Source organism: Mauremys reevesii, linkage group 2, assembly GCF_016161935.1.
Source record: "Mauremys reevesii isolate NIE-2019 linkage group 2, ASM1616193v1, whole genome shotgun sequence".
In the NCBI taxonomy this organism is placed as follows: domain Eukaryota; kingdom Metazoa; phylum Chordata; order Testudines; family Geoemydidae; genus Mauremys; species Mauremys reevesii.
This window is the reverse complement of record NC_052624.1, coordinates 207,167,465-207,193,961: the sequence shown is the minus strand read 5'-3', so window position 1 is coordinate 207,193,961 and position 26,497 is coordinate 207,167,465. Positions and strand designations below refer to the sequence as shown.

Genomic DNA, 26,497 nt, shown 5'->3' with positions numbered 1-26,497 from the left:
CGGCCGGGGGCTCCTGAGCTGCGGACCAGGCTGCCAAAGCAAAAAAAAAAAAAAACCACAGCAGGGTGGCCGGAATATGCCGCCCCAAGATTGGCCGGAATGCCGCCCCTTACAATGTGCTGCCCCAGGCACGTGCTTTCTCGTGTAGTGCCTGGAGCCGGCCCTGGTATAACCAAATCCCTGGATCTGCATGCTTCTGAAATTCATATTGTGTTGCTTGAGCCCTGATTTTGTTATAAATGAAGAGGTGAAAATACTACAATTCCCCCCCCCGTACATTTATTCACATTTTTAAAACAAATTTGCTGTGACTGTTTTTGCACACCTTCCTGTTCACTTTCTGCCCATTTCTAACCAATGAGTTAGTAAGCTTGGCTGAAACAAAGGGGCCGGTGTGACCAAGTAAGCAATAACTACAATAAGTCATGCTGGGAAGTCACAATTCATTATGCTTGTGATTGACTGCAAGTGCAAAAATACAGGCACAAAAATAGAGCCTTGTAAACATTTGGTCCCAAATGTGTTATCCTTATTAGATGCAAAGAATAAGAACCAGTAGATGCTGTACAGTTGTTCTTGCTGTGTCCTAGTAAGGGAATCCTCATGCTGTAGCAGTCCCACTGGGAGAAACAGACTAAGGCTACAGCGTCCTTCTTATCAGGGCTGCCTGCCAAACTTTCTCAGGAGTAAGTGTCACTTTGTGGTATCCCTATTTTCCTTCCCAATAAAATAATAATTTAGCAGTGCCTGGGATGCTGATAGTAAATCAATACCAGATTGCAGGAGTCGCTGCAATATTCAACCTATTTATCAAGTAATGTCAGTTAGCTATGTGAGCAGAGGCTGGACAGAGGCTACTGTACCCTTAAGTAGTTTGCTTTAGAAAATGAGAAACTAGTTATTGTTCTTAAGAAAACCACAGAATTACAAGACTTCACCAACACACGTGATCATTTAACCCTGGTCTGATTCTGTCTCCCTCAATCACACTGAGCAGTGTCACTGTGTTTGCCCTCCACACTGGGGGGATTTATACCCGTCAAGTCTTGCTCCACCTAACACTATCCTGCACTTTCATGAGTACCATAGATGAAAGAAAATGAAGTGTGAGGTTTACAAGTATTTTTCTGCACCCAAAACTATCATTACTGCTATATCTAATATAGGTTTTATCTCCCCCACTCTGCTCAAAATAAGAGTTGTAAACCACATACCCACCTCTCTAACTGACAGCAGGACAGACAGACACACACCCCTCTTAAATAGAGACACACAGAGTTTGGATTCTTTTAATTTATTGCAAAAATGGAAAGAAAATTGAGCAACTAAGATTAGGATTGCAACCCCCCTTCCTTTTTCTAGAGTAGCCTAATTCAGTGGTTCTCAGCCAGGGATACATGTACCCTTGGGGTATGCAGAGGTCTTCCAGGGGGTACATCAACTCATCTAGATATTTGCCTAGTTTTACAACAGGCTACATAAAAAGCACTAGCCAAGTTAGTACAAACTAAAATTTCATACAGACAATGTCTTGTTTATACTGCTATATATACTATTATGTGGTAAGTATCACAATGAAATAGAAGGTATCAGAGGGGTAGCCGTGTTAGTCTGGTTCTGTAGAAGCAGCAAAGAATCCTGTGGAACCTTATAGACTAACGGACGTTTTGCAGCATGAGCTTTCGTGGGTGAATACCCACTTCTTCGGATGCAATAGAAGTACTTTTATATTCCAATCGATTTATTTTATAATTATATGGTAAAATGAAAAAGTCAGCAATTTGTCAGTAATAGTGTGGCTGTGACACTTTTGTATTTTTATACCTGATTTTGTAAGCAAGTAGTTTTTAAGTGAGGTAAAACTTGGGGATATGTAAGACAAATCAGACTCCTGAAAGGAGTACAATAGGTCTGGAAAGGTTGAGAACCACTGGCTTAATTTTCTTGCCACTATATCATGACCATGGGTCCTATACTCATGTAATGTCCTGTGAACAGTACAGTTCTGTGAAAACTGGTATGGATTGCAGGACAGTTCTGACCTCAGTAATGCACATAAACTACCTGCTGGTTAACACTACAAACTGATTATTCTGCTATGTGATTGCAGCATGTTGGGATTAAACAGTGTTAAACTCTCTAAAATCCTTGGTTTATACCCTCTATTCTACACTCAGCCCCTAAGGACCTTGCTTCCCAGCCCCCTACTAGTCCATTGACCATGACTGTTGCCTGAACTCTGATTCCCACGTCAGCCTTTGGCACCACCTCAGTCTTACTCAGTAGTAGAGATTTTTGTCTTTTTCCATCAGCAGAGATCCCTTGTTGGGTGTACCGTTAACTCTTACCATCTCTGTGGAGCAAAGTGATCAAAAGGGCGACATTTTCATCCTGCTTCTGATTTAGTGTTCCTGCTTTTGTGCTGACTGCATTTTGCACAAGCAGGTTAGGTAGACGGGAAGCATAACTTGTTCATACAAATCAGGTTCATGCTCATTTTTCTGGTACAGCCCATCACAAAAAAAAAAGGGAGGCTTGTTCTGAAAATGTATTCCTTCTACCCTGGGTCATCATGGACCTGGAGGCCACAAAAAGGCAATCTGGCCATGGGTGCATCATGAGCCAGATCCTCAGTCTTAATCTAAAGTCCAAAGTAATGTAATTTCATTGAAGTCCATTTACTTAAGTAAATGGAGCTATGCTGCTCTACACCAACTGAAGAACTGACCCCTTGTATCCAATTACAGTGATATATATGGATCACTCTCACTGTGCATTTTTGATGGTGTATGATAGTAAAATTTTTCCAAATCTCAGGTGGCAATATTAAAACAAGGTAGCTCTCTCTCCTTGAGGAGAGTGTATGGCATGCTACATCTTTGTTTTGTTTTCTTCCTGACGTTTTCTTATTGTGTTACAGGGCTTTGCAGAGAAGGGAATCAAACAGGTCACATTAAGAACAAAGCACAAATTTGAAAACTGCCCTGTGTTTTCATAAAAGGCAAAGTTCGGAAGGGTAATCACATTCAGAAATGATGTGATTAAATGTTAGCAGGTTGTTATGGTGACTGCAGTCTTTTCCAAAATGGCTATCCATAATCATAGTGCATTTAATTAACAATATATTAACTAACCCAAACAGTCTTTGTCATTAAAGCATTATTCATGTGTATTGCTAAATTAAATTCTTTCTCCATAGAAATAGTCTACTGTATTTTATAAACACTGAAACTGAATTTAAGCAATAAACAGGAGCGCACTTAATTTTGCTACTTTCTTTGGACCACAGTTGTCAGCAATGCCACGGTGTGAAGCCTGTACCCATTAAACCAGTGTAACTAATCTGAGGCAATAAATAATGAATACCACAGTTGCCAGCAAAACTACACAGACATGACAGAAAGGATAGACGCCAGGACCCTCAGGCTTCTGCCACTTGAGCTCTTGCTGTAACAGTGTTAGGGCTTATATTTGGAGTGCGCAAAAGTTTTCCTAGAACCCCGAATCCACTCCAAAATCAGGCTGGTTTTGAGTTCTAGTGCAATCCACAAACATCAGACCAAGTCCTCGAAGTTCATCTTGAGGGTTCCCTAGCTTTTCCCTGTGGAAAGGTTTACAGAGCTTCACTGCTCATGCATGAGCGTAGCAGCTCTGGAGGTGGGAGTGCTCCCAGATACCATCACCTTACGGTGATATAGGTCAAGTCTCCTTCTGCCTCCCAACACCACCTTAGAATTTGGAAGGGACAGTGGCTCTCCTGCAGCAGTTTTTTTCCTGCCCAAGAAGACATGGGTGTGTTGGAGGGACAGGAGTGTGGGCATAGGTTGCCTAAAGTGGGACTGTGGGGTGGGAGGGTTAGAGAACCTGAACCTCAGTGTCCATGGAACCTGAACCCCTACCTGCCTAACCTCACTCTTTGTGGCCAACACAAATCAAACCCTGCAGGGTTCACCCACCCCTACTTACAATAGAAACTATCCATTAGAGGCAACAGCTAGTGCTTAACTCCATAAGTGGTGGAACCAAAATCCAAGCTCTGAACATCCTCAAACTTCAACAAAGTGTGAATCTCAACTAAGGTGACCAGATGTCACGATTTTATAGGGATAGTCCTGATATTTGGGGCTTTGTCTTATTACCCTCCCCATTACCCCCACCCCCCATCCTGATTTTCCATACTTGCTGTCTGGTCACCTCAACACAGATCTGAACGTTGTGGATAAATCTATAGTTCAGATTTCTATCAATGTAACTGACAGCAGAATTTGGCTCCATCTCTAATTAACATGAGCAACACAGTGAACACACACACATTGAGGAGAGAACAGTATCCCTAAATATAGTCACCTAATTCCTTGGTGAATATTCTCAAACAGAATCAGTTTCTCCAAGAGTGAAAAAGTTGGTTTCACCAGGAAAATATAATTTTTATAGCATTACATTTGTCCTCATTTAATTGTTTTATAACTACAGTTTACAAACGAAGGGCCAGATAAAGAGCCAACTTACACCAATTTTGCACAGGTGCAACCTTTGCTGACATCCGTGGAGTTCCTTTTTATTTACACCATTGTCAGCAAGGTCAGAATCAAGCCTGATGGTGTTATTACTAGCCTTCCTTTAAATTTCAGTTAGAATTTCTCTTTCCTGTGTAACTTAGCTTTTCCAAAAGTGGCATGTCTGGTGTTCAATTTATGAGTTGCCTTTTTTGCTTGGGCAGACGGGCTAATTGTTTCTGGATTCTCAAAAAATGCTTAAGGTAGAGCAGACAGAATATCAGCATGGAGGGTGGGGGGAAATGGTCAGTGACTTACTCTACACCTCCTGCCTTTCGTCAGCTAATGTCCTAATTCTGGCATTTGGTAGATAGTGGTAGGTTTATTTCCCACCCACTTAGACCTTGATGGAATCTGAAGGAAAACAAAATAGAATGTTACACACCACTCTATGGACCCTCCCTCCCCCATAGCAAATGTTTCTTTAATTGGTTCAATTACCATCCCACCCCCTCATCTTTCATCACTTCAGGAATGACTATTTGAAGCAAGCCATGTATAGAGATTTAGCTGACATTTAGTGACACTGGACTCTACAGTCGCTGAAATATGACTGATGTCACTTGTTACGTTTCCTTTGTCCCCAGAGACCCAAATCACTCCTGCCCTGGGGCATGCATTGACAATCTCAAGATAACACTCCTTTGACAGAGTCAAGGGGAACTGTACCAGGGACCAAAGTGATCTGCAGAAAGTTTCCAAGCTGGGCATTGTTTGTTAGTGTTAGTCCACATCTAATTTTTATGTTTGTCTTGCTGCAAAATTAGTGGTAAAATTACTACTAGCATAATAAACTTGTTTTCTTTTCCATACTAGAAGAGTATATTTAGAGGTTTCTTCTGAACTGGAAAAAACTGTTCTGAGGGATACTCTAATCCTTCAAATCTAGCTATGGACATAAATGTATCCTGCACACCTTACTCCCAAGAGTAATCCTTACTTCTGCATGTAGTCCCATTGCCTTCAATGAGACCAAGTACATTGGACCCTACAGTTTACATTGTCTTAAATTTAATCCCATTTAAACCAAATTATTTTACAAAAAACTCACCCTCATCTTGTATAAACTCCTTCTAACATTCAAAGTTCAGGTCTCTCTCTCTCTCTCTGTACACTTCTTTTTCTTACTTAATCAAGATGCACTGAGGGTGTTGGATTAATTTATGTTTCCCTCCCTTCACAGACAGAGACTAATGTCAGTCACAGGAGATAGTACAAGGCCTGGTTTTTATACCCTTACTCATATTGAGAAGCACCTTACTACATGAGTGACTCCACTGATTCCAATACGACTACTTGTGCGAGAAGGCACTATTCAGTGGTCAGGATCCAATCCTACGGAAGAGAGCAGGAGCCTTTCCACTGGCTCCAGTGGGCACTGGATCAGCCCCACTGTAAGTAAGGGGATCAGAATCTTTCCATTAGTAAATAGCAATGGGCATACCTAATCAAATGGGGAGAACGAGTTTGGAGAATGCTTTCCCAAATCATATCAGAACCTCCTTGAGTCTGATATAAACTGGGCTAGAAATCTCACTAAAAGAGGCTTCCTTGCAAATTTCCTGGCATTTCTTTCTCAGGCTGGAACCAGGAACTGGATAGTCACCTGAAAATTAAAACAAGGGCAGGGGCAAGTGTTGTGTATAACACCGCTTGAGTGGAGCGCAAGTGAGTAAATGCAATACAAGCTAGGGAACACAAGAGGGAGTTCAGACAAGACGTCATTTAGATTTCAAGAAAATATGAGTTACACGGCGTACAGGATAATGAGCAGAAAATAGGGGCCAAAAGACTTTGGAAGGCATGGCTTTTGTCCTTTCCTTTTATCCAGACACAGAGCACATTTTTTTCTAAAATAATCTTTATTATTATTTTTAAAGAGGAGTGAAATAATAGTTCGTCTTTTGAAGACCAGAGGCTAAACCAACTGATAAAATTCAGCTGCTATCTGGAATAAATGCAGCTGAAACTGCCAAAACAAGCATGCCCTTACTTCCTGTATGTGTGCACGAAAGGTTTTCACCAGGAACTTAGAAATCAGCAAAGTAGACCTGGCATGAGCAAAAGAAGAGACATCTACAACTAGAAAACGTATTTCCCCAACTATTCAAGCTTTGTATTTATTCTTCTTTTATTTTTAACTATTTATTAACTACAATAGGAAATTTGGGAGAGGAACTGGAGCAAAGTGCTTTGTTTCTTCTGATCTGTCTAGCTGGAAACTTACAATTACAGGCTACACAAGGTCTATATGCACCCCCATGTGTGCTTACTCATGTGAGTATCCTCATTGCTCACTGATGAGAGTCAGGGGTCCACAATCTGTCCCATAAGGAGCAGTTAGCACCACTTGATCAGACAGCTCTCCACAGACCACCAGCAAGTCATCTGTGGACCGTCAGTAGGCCTGGGACCAAAGCTTGGGAGGCTGAGTTAATTTTTGCTAGTACGTTAAGAGCTAGGAATCTGAAATCATCATTTGTGATGTACCATATAAAGTTATCAGACAAAATATGCTAGTGAAGGAACTGGCTTTTGCAAGGATGGAAGGTTTCCCTTAAAAAGCAGGCAAGGCACCTGTTGGAGGTGGGACCTAGCAAGCTTCTGGATCTACAAATTCTTCTATCCAGACACAGTTGGATAATAATTTACTGTTTATTCAATGTTCTGTCCTGAAGCTTGAATTCTGTCTTGATTGAGTGCCTTGGATAATCAGAAATAATCATAGAATCATACGACTGGAAGGGACCTCGGGAGGTCTTGTAGTCCAGTTCCCTACACTCAAGGCAGGACTAAGTATAATCTAGACCATCCCTGACAGCTGATTGTCTAACCTGCTCTTAAAAACCTCCAGTAACAGAGATTCCAAAACCTTCCTAGGCAATTTATTCCAGCACTTAACTATCCTGACAGGTAGGAAATGTTTCCTAATGTCCAACCGAAAACACCTTTGCTGCAATTTAAACCCATTGCTTCTTGTTCTATCCTCAGAGGTTAAGGAGAACAATTTTTCTCCCTTCTCCTTGTAATAACCTTTAATGTACTTGAAAAGTGTTATGTTCCTCCTCAGTCTTCTCTTCTCCAGACTAAACAAACCCAGTTCTTTCAATCTTCCCTCATAGGTCATGTTTTCTAGACCTTTTATCATTTTTGTGCTCTCCACTGGACTTTCTTCAATTTGTCTGCATCTTTCCCCAAATGTGGTGCCCAGAACTGGACACAATACTCCAGTTGAGGCCTAATCAGCACGGAGTAGAGCGGAAGAATTAATTCTCATGTCTTGCTTACAATGTTTCTGCTAATACTTCCCAGAATGATGTTTAGAGTTTTTTGCAACAGTGTTACACCGTTGACTCATATTTAGCTTGTGATCCACTCTAACCCCCAGATCGCTTTCCACAGCAGTCCTTCCTAGGCAGTCATTTCCCAGTCAGAAGACATGCAACTGATTTTTCCTTCCTAAGTGGAATACTTTGCATTTGTCCTTATTGAATGCTCAAAGCTCATTAATGGTAAAAGCAGAATTAAAAATTGCAGTACACTACAGCATTCAATGGTGGTCCAATAATTCCTATAATGTGATTGTAAAGATAGTGCTTGGGATCATTAGTATGGAGGACTGTTGTGGTTTTTGCAGGGATGAACTGTCACTTAGAAGGTCAAGTGTGATATAAAAGGCCCAAACAGCTGCAAGCTCTTTAATAAATAAATAAATAAAATTGTGCATCAGTGAATGCGAAAATAAAGAGAGAGTCTCTGAAACACAGACTTCAATAGTGTTAAAATCCCAGCACATGTGCAGCTGATATATATTACATGAATGTGTGTGTGTTCATAATATGAAATTCCTTTTCATAATCCTGCTGATTTCTCACAAACTATCATTCCCTGCTGATTCACAAGAACAAAATTTGTATGTATTTGTGTCATGTACGTGTCTTTTATTCCCAAAAAGACCCGGCAAACTGGTTTTACTTTGTTTGAGTCATCAGGTTTGTCTGCTATTGCAGATGCAGATGGTGAGTCAGGTTAATAACTGGCTATTTATGAGCAAAAATCCCTGATTTCCACATGCATATTGGGTATTGAGATGCATAAATCAGGTGTAACCGAAGTTGTTGCACATGCCTAATTTTGAAAATCTGGCCCATAATTTAGGGTTGTTTTAGACGAGTACAAGTTTCCATTACAGAAGTTAACATATTCCACAAATAAATTTGGGTTGCTATCTCTCACAGATGAGGCTAGGAGCTGTGCAAATCTTTTCACTTGTCTATCCCCACATCAAAGCAGCCATGGGAATGAATTCCCAGTATGGTCCATGCTAAGGTCAAAAATATTCCGGTAAGGTGCTTGTGTGGTTTTTTTTAATTATTCTAAAATCAGGGTTTTCCCAGTGTTACTGGAAAGACACTTCTCAACTGTAAATAAACAGATGGCCAGCCTTACTCCATTACTTTCTATGACAGTGATTGCATTTCGGTCAGAAGCATTCATCCTATTGCACTCTGCTGCTGCTTTCTAAAGCCACGTCTACACTAGTGACCTTACAGCGGCCAGCTGTATCAATGCAACTGCAAAAGCATTGACCCTCTCCCAACAGAAGATGGTCCAATAACAGATATTACCTCATCCACCTTGTCTCTCTCAACTATCCCAGTGACAGGGGCGGCTCTAGACACCAGCGCGCCAAGCAGGCGCTTGGCGCGCCGCGCCGGCCGGGCATTTGGTGGAGCTCTCGCCGCATGGCATGCCTGGCGGGCACCGGGAGACGGACGAGCGACCGGCGGACCTGCGCCGCCGCATGACCGGGGCGGTCGTCCCTTCTCCCTCTGCTCCTCCAGCCTCCGCCAGGACCGGCGGCCGGCCGCTCGTCCGCTGTTTGGTGACCTGCCGCATGCATGCGGCGGCCCCGGCGGGGCTGAAGACGGGAGGGACCCGACCGGGCCGCGCGGCGGGGCGGGGGCGGGGAGCGCCGCCCAGTGATGTGCCTGTAGTGTGATCAGCAAACTCTTCTGTGACTGCTAAGTCCAGACCAGGCTTTAGGGAGATCCTGTGTGCTACTAGGTGGCTCACAACTGGAAACTAGAGTCAGAAATCTACACAGACCTGTCCTTGTCTAGTGGCTTCAATAAAGAATCCCCTGTATAAAAGAAGATGTAAGCCCTGTGGCCTGAAGCTTTAGAGGGTAAGGAGCTCTCTGATCTCTGTTGGTCACCAGGGGACGAATGCATACAGAGCTGCATCATCTGCATAAAACTATTTACCCAGGACTCCACATGAACAGAAGCTCTAGAGGAGAAGAAGCTTTGGGCTAGATTCACAAAGGGGACTTAGGTATTACAATGCTGAACGCTGAATGACTATCTCCTATGCATCCTGCCACCTGGTGGAATTCATAACCCTGAGTTAGGCACCCAGGTGCCCTATATATTCATAGATTCATAGATTCTAGGACTGGAAGGGACCTCGAGAGGTCATCAAGTCCAGTCCCCTGCCCTCATGGCAGGCCCAAATACTGTCTAGAACATCCCGGATAGACATTTATCTAACCTACTCTTAAATATCTCCAGAGATGGAGATTCCACAACCTCCTTAGGCAATTTATTCCAGTGTTTAACCACCCTAACAGTTATTCTTAATGATGCTATACAATTTTACAGTTGATCCTGTATTTATGACTGGAATTTTAGTTTAATTTTTAAACTAAACCCCTTGAATTATATATTCTTGGGGTGCTTTTTCCTGATGATGTTGGTGTGTCTGCGGGGTTTCTTTATGTGGTGTATGTGGGTCCCACAATTCCCCAGTTTTGGTATTAATTGCTTGGGATACATTGTCCACCAATGCATATGCACTATGTGTTACACTTGAGGTCCCTAAACACCTTTTGTTAGTTGGATTATATTGTATGGGGAGAGTTAGGTACCTAAAAAAGGGATTCAAAAAAGCCAGCATGCTAAGTGGGAAGCTGCCTAAGCTGACCAATAGGACATGCCAATGAGAAAGGTAGAGCCAGATCCCCACCCCTGAAAGGTACTTAGTTGCCTAACTCCTCTCTGGTTTCACAGCTGTGAAACCCCTCTTGGAGTTAGGTGCCTAAGCCAGGTCAGCAATTTCTCTCAAATATATATGCGAGAGAGACAGACAGACAGACAGACAGACAGACACACCTCATTATAGCCAATTGATTAGGACATTCCCCTGGGATGTGTGGGGAGTCAGGTTCAGGTCCCTGCTCCAAGTCAGGCACAGCAGGGATTTGAAAACATCTCACGGGAGTGCCCTAACCACTGGGCCATTGGCTGTGGCAGTCTAGACATAAGCATGCCAGTCAGCCAGTCGGAAAAAGTCTCCTCCCTGGCTACCTTTTGTGGGGTGTGTGGGGGTGGGGGGAGAGGGAGGGTAGCTGTGCTAGGAACACACCTACTGGATCAGGATGCACAGGCAAGATAGGGAATCCCTAGCCTGAGAATCCCTCCAGGGCTTACATGCCAAGCAGCTCAGGGCTATCAAGACTGAGGGTGGGTCTATATCTGAGCTGGGAGGTGGGATTCCCAGCTCACGTACACATACTTGTGCTAGCCGTGCTCAAGCTGGCACCTAAAAATAGCAGTGTCAGCAGCAGCAGAGGCAGCAGCTTAAGCGAGCTGCCTGAATATATAGCCAAGAGGTTGGGTGGGTCTGTACTTGAGGTGACTAGCCCGAGCTGCTGTCCATGCTGCTGAGGACACACTGCTATTTTTAGGTGCTAGGTGGAGCACAGCTAGTGTGGGTACTTCTATGTGAGCTAGGAATCACACCTCCCTGCTCAAATGTAGACATACCCTTAGGCGATTTTGCATATGCCCACCAGCAGAAACTTAAGCACCTATGGGATTATAGGCAGTAACTAAGCAAGGGTTTTGTGAATGCCATTGGTGCCTACATGTTGGACATAGGTGCCTAAAGTGGTATTTAGGTGCCTAAGGCCCTTTGTGAACCTAGTCCTTCCCACCTCTATCAAGTGGCAAACAGGAGGAAGTACAGCTACAGAGAGAGCAATATTTGCATAAACTTTCTACCCAGAATTCCTTTAGTCACACTTTGGGAGCCACCATAGCTGCTCCAGACTCATATTTGGTTGGATAGTGGAACTGAAGTGAGAGAGAGGAGAAAAGTGCTCCTACCTCTCCTACCTTGTGTCAAGGGGTCAGTACAAGTGTCCTATATGTATTATTGGTTCCTCTCTCCTGAGAATCTTGTGCTCTTGAGAGGACTTTGTGGGGAGAGGTGCTGGAGACTGAGGACTTCACAATGGGTGATGACATAGAGGTGATTTCTTGATGGGGCACAACATATAGAGGGTTCTTCGTTAAAGCAGCAGAGGACAACAGCAGACCTGAGTGAACTCCAGTAAAGCCCTTCCTACCCAGCCACTAAATACAGCTGAAATCACTATAGCTGGATTAGGTGGTAGAGCCTCAAGACAAGAGCAGGTACCACCCCAGGGACTGGAGACAGGCCTGCCAAAGTTCAGTTTGGGACTCAGGGACTATGCTATTCCCCAACTCCAAGCTATGAATGGGGTTTAGTAGATGGAGCAGAGGAAGTGATGTGGTAAAGGGTCATGTGCCTATTGACCATTCACACCAGTGGGTAGGGTACCAAGTTAATTGACTACTGTCAAAGTTACTCTGTTACTTATTCATTTACATATATTTATTGCTGTGTTTTCCCAAGCTGATGCTGTGTTCCCCCTAGTAATATTTTCCTTGGTTCACACACAGGCTCAGAGCTGGCGAGTGGGGAAGTATTGCCAATTAAGGGCACCAGGGAAAGTTTAGTGATCGCAGAAATTCTAGATAGGAGGGCTCAAGCTGATGGTTGGTTAGTTTTAAGAGGGACCCTAAGTTATTTGAACCCAGTTCTTATTGCTGCTGACAACACCTAGCAGAAAGGTTACACGTATAAAGAGAATTCTTTACTAAAGCCACAGGACACAGACAGGACCCTGTAGTACAGAGTCACTACTTACTTGTCACTGAAATCTTTCCTTAAGCTCGACTTCTACCATTATGCCTACAAGAAATAGCCAATCTCACAATGAATTGTAACCTTGTAATCTCACCGATGTTCCCCCTTTCCAACGTCCTTACTCGTCGTTCCTTTCATTGCATCATGATGGAGGCTAGACTGTGAGCGCTTTGAGGCAGGGGCCATGTCTTCTTATCTGCAATGTGAGGTGGTTGCTTTGAATCATGATGAAGCCTGGAAGAGACTGTGATCCAAATTCCAGAGCCCTTCAAGGAGACAACCTATAAGGCAGGGAACAGATTTGCCAATATTTCTGCTGATAGTCATCCTTTTGGGGCTCTGACACTCCTTCACTACAGTGAAGCACCAGACCAAGGTACTGAGCCGTGAAAAAGACAAGAGTTTAACCTCAGTAGCTAAGCATTTCAGTAGAGTCGAGTCTGGAGAAGGCTACAGTGTATTCCACTTTGAGTTGCTCTCATTCAGCATGGGATCATGACAGGGAAATGCCAAAGTCACCAGATGTAGATTGGCTGAATAGTACCAGAAAAAAATGTCAATACTGGAGAAGGGAAGGGGGTGGGGAATTAAAGACAGCATCTTTATGTGATTCAGCCTCTGATATACAAAGTCTGCTTGGAAATATTGAGTGTGTAACGCTGCTAGTGGAAAATAACTTAACTAACATATGGTGCCCTGAGACCAAACTGCCACTGTACCTCACTCAGTCCACTATTCCATGCACAAGAGACTGCACTGAGAGGTGGAAATACAGTGTTATTAAACATCTGAGCATTGTAAGGGGGAAGACATATAAATAGAATTCTTCACAGCTTACAAACCTGGCTATGAGAAACAGGAGAACAGCAGCAGATGCTTTTTTGCTCCCACAAAAGGCACATGGTGTATTGTGCTGTACTTATTGTACTGATGGGTAATTTTTAAATCCAGCAACTTTTAACTGTTCAGTTGTAGTCTCAAAAACAGAAAGCTGATTTGTATTATTGCATTTCCCTAAAACACCTTAGACTGAGTACCTCTCAAACTCTTGGGGCAGTAAATCCCGCCTCAGTAGTGCTTGGGGTGGAGCTAGGGTGACAAGACAGCAAATGTGAAAAATCGGGATGGGGGTGGGGGGTAATAGGAACCTATATAAGAAAAAGACCCAAAAATCAGGACTATCCCTATAAAATCAGGACATCTGGTCACCCCAGGTGGAGCCCAGAGGTTCTAGCCCATTGCAGGAGCTGCTGCAAGATGCAAGAGTCAGGCTATGCCCTTTCTGTTTTGACTGTCCTGTGAGGAGGAGAGGAGAGAAGCAACAGGGGCCACTAGATGGGAGAGCCAGGATGGAGCAAAGCTTTCAAATCTCTGTCCTACTGTAGGAAGCTCCTGCTACTACTGGGGCCTATGGAAAGGAGCTAGGGGCTGTTTGGAATCTCTTTCCCAGCATCTTGTCTGTTTGCAGTTCCCCCCTCCTCCACCCCCTCACCCTCCCTCCCCGATCCACTGCAGCCGCTGCAGCAGTACCTATAGGACTGCACCCTTACATTCAAATAACTAGCAATTGACAGCAGCACATCACATTGGAGGTGCAGGATGGATACATAGCTCCTGTTGTGTCTTGGCATCCAGCCACACCAGTTTCATTGAGATGATGGCTCTCTGGTCCTGCAGAAGAGAGTGCAGGATCCATTCTTGCATTTTACTATCAATATATTGACAGAAAAATATTTTACTTTCTTTTATTTATCCATGAGCAATTCTTTATCCATGATTGCATGGAGCACATTAATTGGCAGTATTTGCATAGGATTGGATAAAACAGATAAGATCTTCAACCTGGCATACAGTAGACCAGTGTGCTGTAATTATGGTGGCAGCTGTCACCATGTCTGTTATAGCACTACAATATGGATATAGGTATTATTGAATACTATGTCTTAGTTAGCTAGCTAAGGAACAGCTGAGGATCGATCAGAGTTTCTATTATCTAGGGCCAGATCCTCAGCTGGTATAAATTGGCATAGCTCCATCTCCCAGATTTTAGGGGGTAACAAAATGATAGTATAATCTATAAAGTTGCATCAGGTGGAAATTTAGCATATAGATTCTTTTATCACATGATTTTTTTTTTAAAGAGAAAGAAAATATTTTGGGGACCAAGTGGTACACACATAGCTTTTGGAAAATCTGAGTTTCAGAGAGATCACAAATGACAGCAAGTCTGTTGCCCTCATCTTCACATCAAACCTTTGTTCACATCAAACCTTTATATAGTTTGGCACAATCCAAAATGGGCCTGATCCAAAGTCCATTGATGTCAATGGAAAACTTCCACTGGCTTCACTGGGCTTTGAATCAGAACCTAGATTAACAATCTCTGCCCAACAGAGGTCTTGGATTGGGACAGCTGGGATGCTGCAGGTCAAAACTAAAGTACTGATGCTGAATATACAGAACCTGTCCCATAATTCGTAAGGAGAGAGGTAAAGGTGACCTGAAAAGAAAAAAAACATGGCATGTTCTTAGTCTGTACAAAGAAGGCCTGGATTTATTTTTTTCCAGCAAGAAGGTGGGAGGAAGGGGGAGTTTCTGCTAGGTTTTTTTTTACATTAGACATTGAGGTCTTATCTAATTGAAGACTTCTGATGACTGAAACTTGTCCATTACATCAGTAATACCAAGCTAGTGAAACCTGTTTAACTGAAAGGTTTGATTTCTTGTTTTTAGGGGCACTGCCAGCAAGAAATCAGCCAATCACAAGAGAGAGTTAAGTGTTTTCAGACCCTTCACCTGCCCGTGAATGCTTGTGCCAATTTTACAACCACATTCTCCTATTTAAAGAAGATATTTCTCTCTCTCTCTCCTTTTGCTGTCTGAAAGATCCACACAACCAGGGGGAACAAACAGCCAGTGGGAGGAAGTGGTGGGGAGAGCTCTGGAAATGAGTGGCAGAAGGAAGTAGGAAGAAGTCAGAGAATATTTAAAATGGCCTCTTCAACATGACAGTGGCAATTTAAAGTAAATTGAATTCATCTCTAGTTTAAATATGCATGATGTTCCGTGATATGTTCAATGTATTAGTATGTATACAGCACTGTGGCTAATACACAAGCCTTTTGCTAGCAAAGAGCCTTTGAATCCCAAGTGTTACATTACAGGGCACATCTTTGTACAGTGAAAGGATTTTGCTTATTAGAAATACATTTAATGGGTCATAAATAACATGTTATATACTCAGTAGCAGCCATTTGAGAGTTTCAGGTTTGGAGAAGGAGACCAACAGTAAGCAGGATCCATCAAAGACTTTCAAGGCTGGGGTAGGGGAATTTGTAAGCCCAGGAAGGAAGTAGCAGCATTAATTGGGAACTACAGGTGAGTTTCAGGCCCAGGTGCACAACCAGTGGGAACCCTTGGAAAATTTCAGCCCCAGAAAGTTTTAGGCTTAGAAGGATAATGACAAAGCAAGTGAGAACCATCAGATTTTGGACTCGGGTTGGAAGCAAGCTGTGATGGTTCTCAGGATCCCCAGGACTAAGCCATCTTGCTACCGCCCCTGCCTCTAGCACAGTGGTTCTCAGACTTTTGTACTGGTGACCCCTTTCACATAGCAAGCCTCTGAGTGCGACCCCCCCCTATAAATTATAAACATTTTTATATATTTAACACCATTATAAATGCTGGAGGCAAAGCGGGGTTTGGGGTGGAGGCTGACAGCTCTTGACCACCCATGTAATAGCCTCATGACCCCCTGAGGGGGTCCTGACCTCCAATTTGAGAACCCCTGCTCTAGCATGAGAGACTTGCTGGTGCTTACCTGGGTGTCAGTTAAGCATCAACATGGAATGTTAAGCCTGGAAAAGAAGCAGCCAAATCATTTGGGAATTTCACCAGCATTGGTGATTTTTATCACAAGTCTCACACTAGTTGGTGTGTTCATTAAAGCACACAACTCCGGAGTACCGTGATGAGATGAGAACAATGGCTTTACATTTTAAAAAAAAAGGTAAGTTTCTAATCCTCATGGTTCTGGCAAAGGACTTGAAAATGTGACCTGAGTGCATCCTAAAGTTCAAAAGCCAGACAACAAATAAAAAAGGGCCTTCAAGGGTTTTTCCCCCTAAATCTTGGGTTTTGAACCAATGGTACAGTTCTGGGGGGCCAGTCTCATGACTTTTGAATGCTTAGGGTTGGCGATACTGAGTTCAAGGAGGGAACAAGTGGAACCCACCAAGGCCTTTCAAATTCAGGAGGAGAACAGCAGGGTGAACTTGAACCCTCAGGGAGTTTCAGGCCCAGAGGAGGAGCAGCCGAGTTTGAATCAGCAGAGAACGTTAAGCCCAGGAGTGGAATTGCAGCACCAGCTTATGTTACTGGAAAGATTCAAACTCAGCAGAGTAAGTGGGAATCTTCAGGGAAATTCTGGCTCAATAACAGAGCAAGCGTGAATCATCTGGGGTTACAGACAGAGGAAGGCACCGGACAAATATTGAGGATATTTTGCAGGTCTCTCAGTGCAAAATATTAGACTCAGTGGTGCTTGGTACAAGTCAGCTCTTTGTTATTTTTTTCTGCCTTTTTCCACCCCCCGCCTTTTTTTTTTGGCTGTAGCATATTAAAATTAAAAACAACAATGGAAGTTACACATAAAAGCACTTTTATCCTGTTGATAACCAGGGCCACAATTCAAACACTTGCTCACATGACATCACTCATTGATGTCAGTGGGACTACCCATGTGAGTAAAGTTAAGCACAGGTGTAGATCTCCACAGGATTGTGGGCTAAACACACAGTGAAAAGGTATCCAGGATCACCCAACAGACCAACCTGATCCATGGAGTAACCGCAGTACTTCCATGGCTCTTTAAACCAAGGATAAACTTGGCCCCATATGTTTAGAGATGCTTGCAATATTTAAGAACAGCAGCATTTGTTAAAGATGGAGGGGGAGCCTCAGTGTTGAATTTCCTTCCCTTGTTTTTATTTTTAATGTGTGACTATTTGCTTGACCAGGAGTGTGATAATGATATATCCCTTTATTCTGTAAAATATTATTTTCATCTTCCCGAATAGTATTCATTATTTACAACTAGTGAGAGAACCTTTGCTTCCAAGGGCAGAAATGGATAGTGTTTAATTACCATGTATAGTTAGTTACATGGTGATTGGGATAAAATAATTCACTCACTATTCCCAGAAGACTCTCCCAAAATGCCTTGAGAGAAGAGGGGGAGGCTGGCTGATGAGCGTAATCTCAAGAAGAACACTGTTGTGGAATCCAGCAGTTGGAGCCAGATGGCAAGTTTGCACTGAATAACACTTTTTTTTTTTAATAGCTGTGAAACTCCTCTGTCTGCACATGGCTTTGCTGAATGACAGCACAGAGTACTTTTAATTTATCTGGTGTTATACTAAGGTTATTCCTTCAGAAGGTTTCCCTTGTTTTTCACCTAGGCTAAGGGCCTGATTTCAGTACCAAAGCCAATGTTTAAATATCTGTGAAAGTTCAAAAAGGCAAATGGGGCGGAGGTGTGGGAGGGGAAATACTAAAAAAATGTAAAGAGAAAAATGAGTTTAGCAGAGTGCTAACACCAAGCTGCACCCTGTTTTGCTCAGCACAGCATTCTGAAAAGTTGTTTCGTTTGTGACTCCGGCACTAGGCCAGATTCTACCCTTTGATACGCATATGTAACTTCTATTGAACTCAATGGGATTTGCATGCACATATCTGAGGACAGAATTATGGGAATCAGTTTTAGAAGCAGTTAATCAATTTCCATCTTACTTTAAAGCATGGTTACAGTCATGAAAGTGTTATAAAATGTGTTGCCATAACAATACACACACATCAGCTTTCTGTTTGCCCAATTCTGAAAGTTGTTCTATGGTATTAACTTTTATTCTTTGATATATAAAGTATTTTCCATAGGCTGAGTTATGATAAAGGGAATCAGATTTTGTATCTTCTGACACCAGACATATAAAATTTCAATCATAATATTCATTAACATGGCTTCCCTCTGCCATTTAATTTTCTTTGTTTTAATTTATTTATATATATACACACACACATACATACGTAAATTAAAACAAATCAAATAAGTGCAAGTGAGTTTGAGATGTACAATGAGATTCAAATAAATGCACAGAACGTACACTCATGCATGTAGGATCACATGTTCAAATAACTGCCAGATTGTAGGAGAAGGGACAGGATTTGCCCAGAGGCCTGGATGTCCCCAGACACAGAAATGGTATCCCTGCTGGGCAGGGATGAGGACAAAATTAGTGGACACCATAAGGGAAATGCATCCAACTCAAATAGCATGGAGGACAGCTCTGTGGAACTCCACTGTGTGCTGTAGAACACTAGAGGAGGGACAGGAGTGAGGCTGATTAATCCACTGCTAAATGGATCCACCTGCCATTACTCCTATCCTAGTGGGACATGTCTGGAGGTGAGGACTTCTTACACCCTCAGCCACCAGGAAGCCTCTCAGTACACAGACCACCTACTTGGGCTGTGCATTAATTCAAAAATTTACTTCTCTGTTGGCTTCATTATCTGTTGCCCTGCAGTTGCGTAATCACTTACACCAGTGCAAAGTGAGTACAAAGCTGGGTAAAGTACTACCAAATTATAATGAGAGTATTTTACTCATACTTTGCATTGGTATAAATGATTGCACAAAGTACAGGGCAACTGAGAATCAAGCCTTGTGTGTTTATTTAAATGCTTGGAGCGCCAGTTATAAGCACGTATTTCTAAACCAAATCTTCTACAGCCTGTCAAAGGCACTTGTTTTTGCTGAGGGCTAAGTCTACAGGAATTTTTGAACCTTTTAAATAAGGCTTGAGTTATAGTACTACACTACAACGACACTAACTGTCCAGAAAATGGTGGGGCTTTATAAACTGCAGGGCTTTAGATCACTGCAAGAGAATACTGTAAAGTATAAAAGTCCACAAACTGCCAAATGTAATTCTACCAGACTTTCTACATCCAACCTTTGCGATGAGAATAAAGGTCATTAAAAACAACAACAACAACAACAAGCAGCAAAGTTCTTTGGGCCAGAGACTGTCTTTCTGTTATGCATTTGCACCGAGCCCAACACAATGGGCCCTCATTCCAAACTGCGGCCCAACATGCTACCCCAATACAAATAAATAATAAACACCTGAAGATAGGAACTGAGAATGAAAGTGCCTCCTGAACCATAACAGTCTTCCTCCCAACAAGGCACTAGAACAGGGATTGGCAACCTTTGGCACCGGCTCGCCAGAGTAAGCACCCTGGCGGGCCAGACCAGTTTGTTTACCTGCCGCGTCCGCAGGTTCGGCCAATCGCAACTCCCACTGGCCACGGTTCTCCACTCCAGGCCAATGGGGACAGTAGGAAGCGGTGGCCAGCACATCCCTAAGCCCGCGCCGCTTCCCACAGCCCCCATTGGCCTGGAGCAGCGAACCGCGGCCAGTGGGAGTCGCGATCGGCCGAACCTGCGGACGCGGCAGGTAAACAAACCGGCCCAGCCCTCCAGGGTGCTTACCCTGGCAGGCCACGGGCCAAAGGTTGCCGATCCCTGCACTAGAACAGTGGTTCTTACCCTTTACTACAGCCTGCACTCCTCTGGTTCTTAAAATATGTTCTCACTCCCCCACAATTAGCTTAAAATATTTTCTCGCACCCCTACAACTAGCTTAAAAACCTTAAAATAAACTTTTTGTTTGTATATTATATTGTTTGTATATGACAGTAATCATTAAATGTATAATGTTAACAAATATATAGGTTTGATGAAACAAAGTAGTTGTACTTTCGTGCCTGGGCTTAATTTGTGTTTTCGATGATTTACCTTCTAAAAAAATCTGGCATGTCTCGCACCCCCAGAAAGAGCATCTCGCACCCCCAGGAGGTGCGTGCACCCTAGGTTAAGAACCACTGCACTAGAACTACTGGCTCTATATATGATCCTTCTCCTCAGATAAGGCCACCTACTGGTTGAGTAATACTACTAATGCTCAGTTTAAAGAGTGAAATCACCCTTTGTTAAGGGCCGCACAAGGCCCATGCAATATCTAAGTCCCACTTATGTTTTCAGAATGGGGCTTAAGTGGTGCACAGCCCTGTGCTCATTCTCTTAATGGGGTGAATTTCACACAGAGGAAATAACTTGAAACTTGTCACTAGAACAGGCTGAGATTTTTTTAAAAGTATTTTCACAGATAATGTAGGGGGGAGGAAAGCAAAACATTTTTGGTTCATTCAAAGTTTCAGGATTTTTAATAAATAAAATACTTGAAGGAAAATGAAAAAAAAATCATACACTTTACTCCATTTTCTTACTTCTTTTCTCCGTGGAAGGAGAAATGAAGGAGTTTGTTCCTTTTCCTTGTTTCCTACTCCCCCTTAATTATTTTTCACACAGGAAAAATATATTAATAAAGTGTAAAAAGAAGGGGAAATTTTATTTAAAATAATAAAGTTTGACAGAATAAAAAAAAAATCATGTTTTTTTAAGAAAAAGTTTGACAAAAAATGTGGATCATCTAAAATGCAGTTAATGGTCAGAATAGTGACTTTATAAAATTATAAAAATTCTTACTCAAACTATTTGCTCCTTGCGTGTCTTCAAGTCAGACTTTATTGACTGTAAACAAGTTTTTACTGCTGACAGTATACTGCTCCGCAATATAGTGCTGGAAGAGTGAGACAAATGCTATTCTGGCGCACACAACATCAGCATAACTGTCAACTAGTTTCTTATAGAAGACAATTAACATTCTGTCTATTATATTTTCACTAATAATAAAGATACACAGCTTGATTTTCAGATCCTGGGTTCAGTTTATAGGCCTCACATTTAGAAAAGCCAACCTTCGACTACTGTACTGAGCATATTAGATAGGGAAGCTACTGAGAGAATAAACAGGGAACTCCACTTAGCCATTTTTAGACAGCATTACTGCACTTTTGGATCTCATTCAGCCAGAGAAATTATTCCTTATTTCTGATAGGCCAGTAGTCTTAGATGCTGAGATGTTAAGGCCAGAAGAGACCATTAGACCATAGTCTAACCTCCTGTATATCACAGGCCATTATATTTCACCCAGTTACCCCTGAATTGAGCCCAATAACTTGTGTTTGGCTAAAGCATACCTTTCAGTCTGGATTTGAAGACACCCATCACTTCCCTTGATAATTTCTTCCGGTGTTTACTCCCCTTCACTCATGGGTGGTGGATATTGTAGGCTGGAGGAGGCTGTGCCTCTTAAACAGCCAGGTGTGGCCCCACCCACACTCTGGCCCCAGATCCTCTCCTGCTTCCAACTCTGTGGCTCCCCCTGTGCGATGGCCCCGGCTCAGGCTGGGGCCAGGCCACTGTCTTCCTACCCTCCGGGGTTGGGGCCGCGGTGCCACTTGCCCTCACGGTGCTCCGGGGCTGGGGGGGGGCGGCGCTAGCCTGGGGGGGGTTGGCAGCCACGGGGTGGGGGGCCTCTGGGCTCCGGTGGGGGGTGCAGAAGGGGCAGGGCTGGGGGCTAGCCAGCAGTTCACACACCACCCATGTCTTTACTGTTAAAACTTTGGCTCACTATCTGGGTGCTCCTAGAGTATACATTTTCTGGTATCATCCTACCTGCTCTATTCTAGTACAAAAACAAAACCAAGCCAAACTAGGGATGAATGAAGCAGTTTGGAAAAGAACCAACCAACCCTTTGCCTGAACCTGCATCTTTAGGATCCTATTTTGATAAGACCTCAAACTTGTTTTCCTCTTTGTCCCTGAAGTTTTGTGGTTGAAAATAGCTGTGGGCACATTTTGTGTCTGTAATTATACGCTGAAAGTTGATGTCATTCAGCTTTCTGATTGCGCCTAGAGATCAGGTCTAGTTTATTCCACTTCTGCCTCAAGACACAAAAATTGCATCAAAATAAATGTGTCTTAGCACACACCTAAATGACATCAGTGGCACATGATCATAACAATGGACCTGACAGACCTGGCCTACCTGTGGAAGAGAGGCTGTTAAAGACGCAAGCTGTTATGGACTAATGAACTGTAACCTAGAATTCAGGGGGAGGTGGTCACCCTTAGTCAAAATAACCCAAGGAGGGACATGACGCATATTGAAATCTTGTTTTGAGAACTGGACATTCAGATAAATTCCAAGACTGCTTTCAAGGTTGTGTTGTGTTTGAGTTAATATTGTTTGGGGGAAATTCAGAAAAACTTTGGAATGGGGACTGTCATACGGCCTGACAAAGCCTAAACCCCAGTGTAAACACATGGGCAGCTTCTTTTTTGTTGGTTCTGCATTAAGAAGTCTGTCTCTTCCCTTTGCTTTTATTTTTTGTTCCAAGTTATAGCTTCAACCAAGCTACAGATTTCTTCCTGTAACTGTAGAAAGTCCTGGATCCCAGTCATTATTTGAGAGGCGCATGTAGGCTGGGAGAGAGCACAAGGGAACCTTCATTGCCCTGTTGTCATCTCCTTGTCTGAGGAAGGCTGGATCAGGAATGTTCAAGAATGGAGCTACCACTGCAGCCTAAGCTGATAGCAATCAGCACCGCCCAGCTACTACCTGAGAAGAATGCTTTGTTCTGTTCTTTTCCTCACTCACCCTCAATTTTCCTTTTCTGGCTTCTCTTATCTGAGTTTGACTGAGGAAATTGACTGGATAAAACTAACAACTTTGGCCCCAGTCTAGGGAAGTACGTAAACATATGTTTAACTGTAAGCATCTGAGCAGTCCTATTGACTTCAAAGGGGCTGCTCACGTGCTCAGAGTTAAGCACATGCATAAGTACTGTGTGGGACTGGGGAACTTGTGCATCAGCTGATAACATTTAGGTTTTATTTCCCTTTAATATTTCCCTCATGGAAGAGCAGAGCTAAGAAAGGAAAAGTTGGTTTTGTAATTAACAGAGTGTAGGCACAAGTGAGGGGAGTGGGAATGGAGGGAAGGGATGGAGAAATATTAATGGTTTATAATTATATTGATTGATTGTAATAACAATTTTATTTCTACTTATTTTAATTAATTATTCAGAGAGTCTCACCTTTAAAAAAAAACTAATCGTTTACCAACTTTTTATCCCAAGGGCAAAATAGATGAATGAATGTTTTAAGGGAGAATATATATATTTTACACACACAGCATAGCTACTTTATTAAAATGCAGAGACTGAAATGTTGGTAGGATTTGCTATGACAAAAGGTCTGTTTTATTTGTGGGAGACCTAGTGTGATAAAATGACTCCTTAGCATAAGCTTAAGTGAATCAAACAGGGCCCAAGGGCCTACCCTTAGGTCAGGAATTTTGCCTTCTCATTCTATATAACAAACAGTTGACCACAGAGAGACAGGTACACTGCAAGCTTGCAAAAGTTATCATGAAATAGGTCTGGTTTGGAGGCTTTTACACTATTTGGTAATTTAGTTGCTAGCCAGTTAAATCATACACATCAATGCAGTCTATTAAAAAATGGATTGACACAAGTGCTTAAGTCAGTGATCAGAACTAAGATTATGGACAGGCAGAATCCACATATAGATCATGGGCAGATATAAACCTTATTATGGCCACAGAACACATGCTAATATGGTTATGCATCTGAATAGTTACATAAAGGAGAGGTATAATAGATATAACCTAGTTCCCTAAATATTGGGTTCGTCGGAGTCCTGAAACAGCATCTACTGGTTTGTGACCTGCTCTCTGCCAAACTCCATTGACAGACGTATATCTTTGTTTTCCACAACTCTTATGGGGATGTAAGTATGCCTCGAGTTCTGAGAGCTAGCACTGCTTTTCTTTCTGTAGGGTGCCTCGTTATATTAGTAAGTATACTTATTTGGTATGTAATTAAAGCTTGTATCAGTCTCTAGCGTGTATTCCATCAATCTCCCAACAAGAACCTGTGCTAAATACTACTACTAATCTTGGTACAGGCACTTACAATGATTGATCAGTCTACATGCGTATTCCACATTTTGGTCATATAATCACACATTTTTTATGGCTCTTGTCACACACTGAATAACTGGAACATTGAGAGGTATGCCTTTAACACTTGGATCAGTATGACTAGCTATTCCTTCCTCTTCACTCTCTGACATTTTCTGATTTCAGCTTGGTAGGAAACAGGGCAAGAGCCAATTCTTGTGCTGTTTCCTTTCCCGTCCGGTTGTATGCTTATTCTCTTGCCTGAGCCCCGCTTGCCTGCCATTTGAGAAAAGCACAAGATGAGGAGAGAGGTTACCTTTGAGTGAAAGTAGAGTAGGTGGTCACGTATCTGCTAACAACAGAAGCAGAGTGACCACGTTTAACCAAGGGAAGGGGCAAAGCAGCACTAGAGAGGATTGAAATATTGATTCTAAAAGAAAGAAAAAAAATAGGACTGTTTGCTGCTCTGTGAAATAAATAATTACTCAGCCATTCTCCACAGCAGTGCCAGCTCCTGAATTGTTCAAGCAGGTTGCAGCCAGCAGCCCAGACAATGTCTCAGACAGGAAACTTGATGGGAACAATGTCTGTTATTAACCCACTGAATCTGGCAGTGAAACAAAATGAGAAATCACACCTCCCCAAACCTCAATAAAGTGGTGGCTACTGCTACTATTACTGTTACTGCTAAAAATAATAGTAAGCCCATTCGTGAGGTCCATGCTTGAGAAAATCTTATGACGTCAATGGGAGTTTTGCCACTAACAAGAATTATATCTTCTTTTTTATAATGCTTTTTATTCTGCGCCTGATTTGTTTGAACTTCAGTGCAGGAAGGATTAGGCCATCTCTAAGGAGGCAAGACAAAACTGATGAGAGTAAGTTCTACACAAAAAGTAATCTAGCAATTGCCACTAAGAAAAAAAATGTAGCAGAATTTAATACCTTAACCTTAAAAGTTGTTCATTTATGTCGTAGTAAATAATCATTTGTCATAAGAGAAATTATTCCAAGACAAACAAAGAAGTTGGGAGGAGAGTAGGATGACAGTCGGATATGGGACTGGCCACAACCATAAAGATTATAGTGGTGGGGCCACCATAGAAGACAAACAGATGATAGGATGCCAAAGAAATTAATGCAAAGTAGTCAAGGTCAGTCAGACAGAGGCCAGACACCAACTAGATGCAGGACATTGTACACAGGGAAATGACCAGGCTGGGTTTCATGGAGGAACAAAGCCATGGACAGGAATGAATAGCAACACTGTATTGCTCCTCATGTCTGCAAGCTGAGAAGAAAGAAAAAATCATAACTGCATCTTTCAGCCAAAAGTCTGTTAATTGGAGGTGTGCCAGCTGAGGAAAGTATAGGGTGTGTGTGTGTGTGTGTGTGTGTGTGTGTGTGTGTGTGTGTGTGTGTGTGTGTGTGAGAGAGAGAGAGAGAGAGAATATAAATACAAGTTATTTTAGAAGTCACCAACTGCAACCAGCACACATTGGTATCACATATTTTCACTATTGACCTACAGCTGGGATAGGAAATAATTTCTGTAGATCCAATGCCACTGTATGGTGGCACATATTTACTTTTAGAGGTGTAATTTCTCTTTTCCAATTGTTTTCTTATAAAAAAATAATTTCACTTGTGAATGAAGTGTGCCAACTAATGTATTCCTATGGTCTGCATTTGATGTAAACAGAGATGAACGTATGTTGTTTCAGCAGGATAAAGGGGCATTATCAAAGGATTTTGTTGTAGCTAATGAAGTTTATGACCTGTGTTATACAGGAAGTCAGACTAGATGATCATAATGGGCTTTTCTGGCCTTAAGTTCTATGAATAGTTTGAATTTTTTGTCCTCTCCCTTGTTAGTCGTATTAATCACTTCTTGGATTCTAGAAGAGAACATATTTCCTAAGTAGTTTTGTCCATTTCTGTACAGCAGACACTGGTTTTTGCCCCCATTCC

The 26,497-nt window shown here is 42.5% G+C and overlaps 1 long non-coding RNA gene across 1 annotated transcript; it reads left to right on the top strand.

Moving 5' to 3' along the window:
* Positions 1-11,921: 11,921 nt before the first annotated feature.
* LOC120396902 lies at positions 11,922-15,528 on the top strand. The gene is made up of 3 exons (XR_005593517.1): positions 11,922-12,034; positions 12,726-12,948; positions 15,306-15,528. It is a non-coding gene; the product is annotated as an uncharacterized LOC120396902 (long non-coding RNA).
* The last annotated feature ends 10,969 nt before the right edge of the window (positions 15,529-26,497 follow it).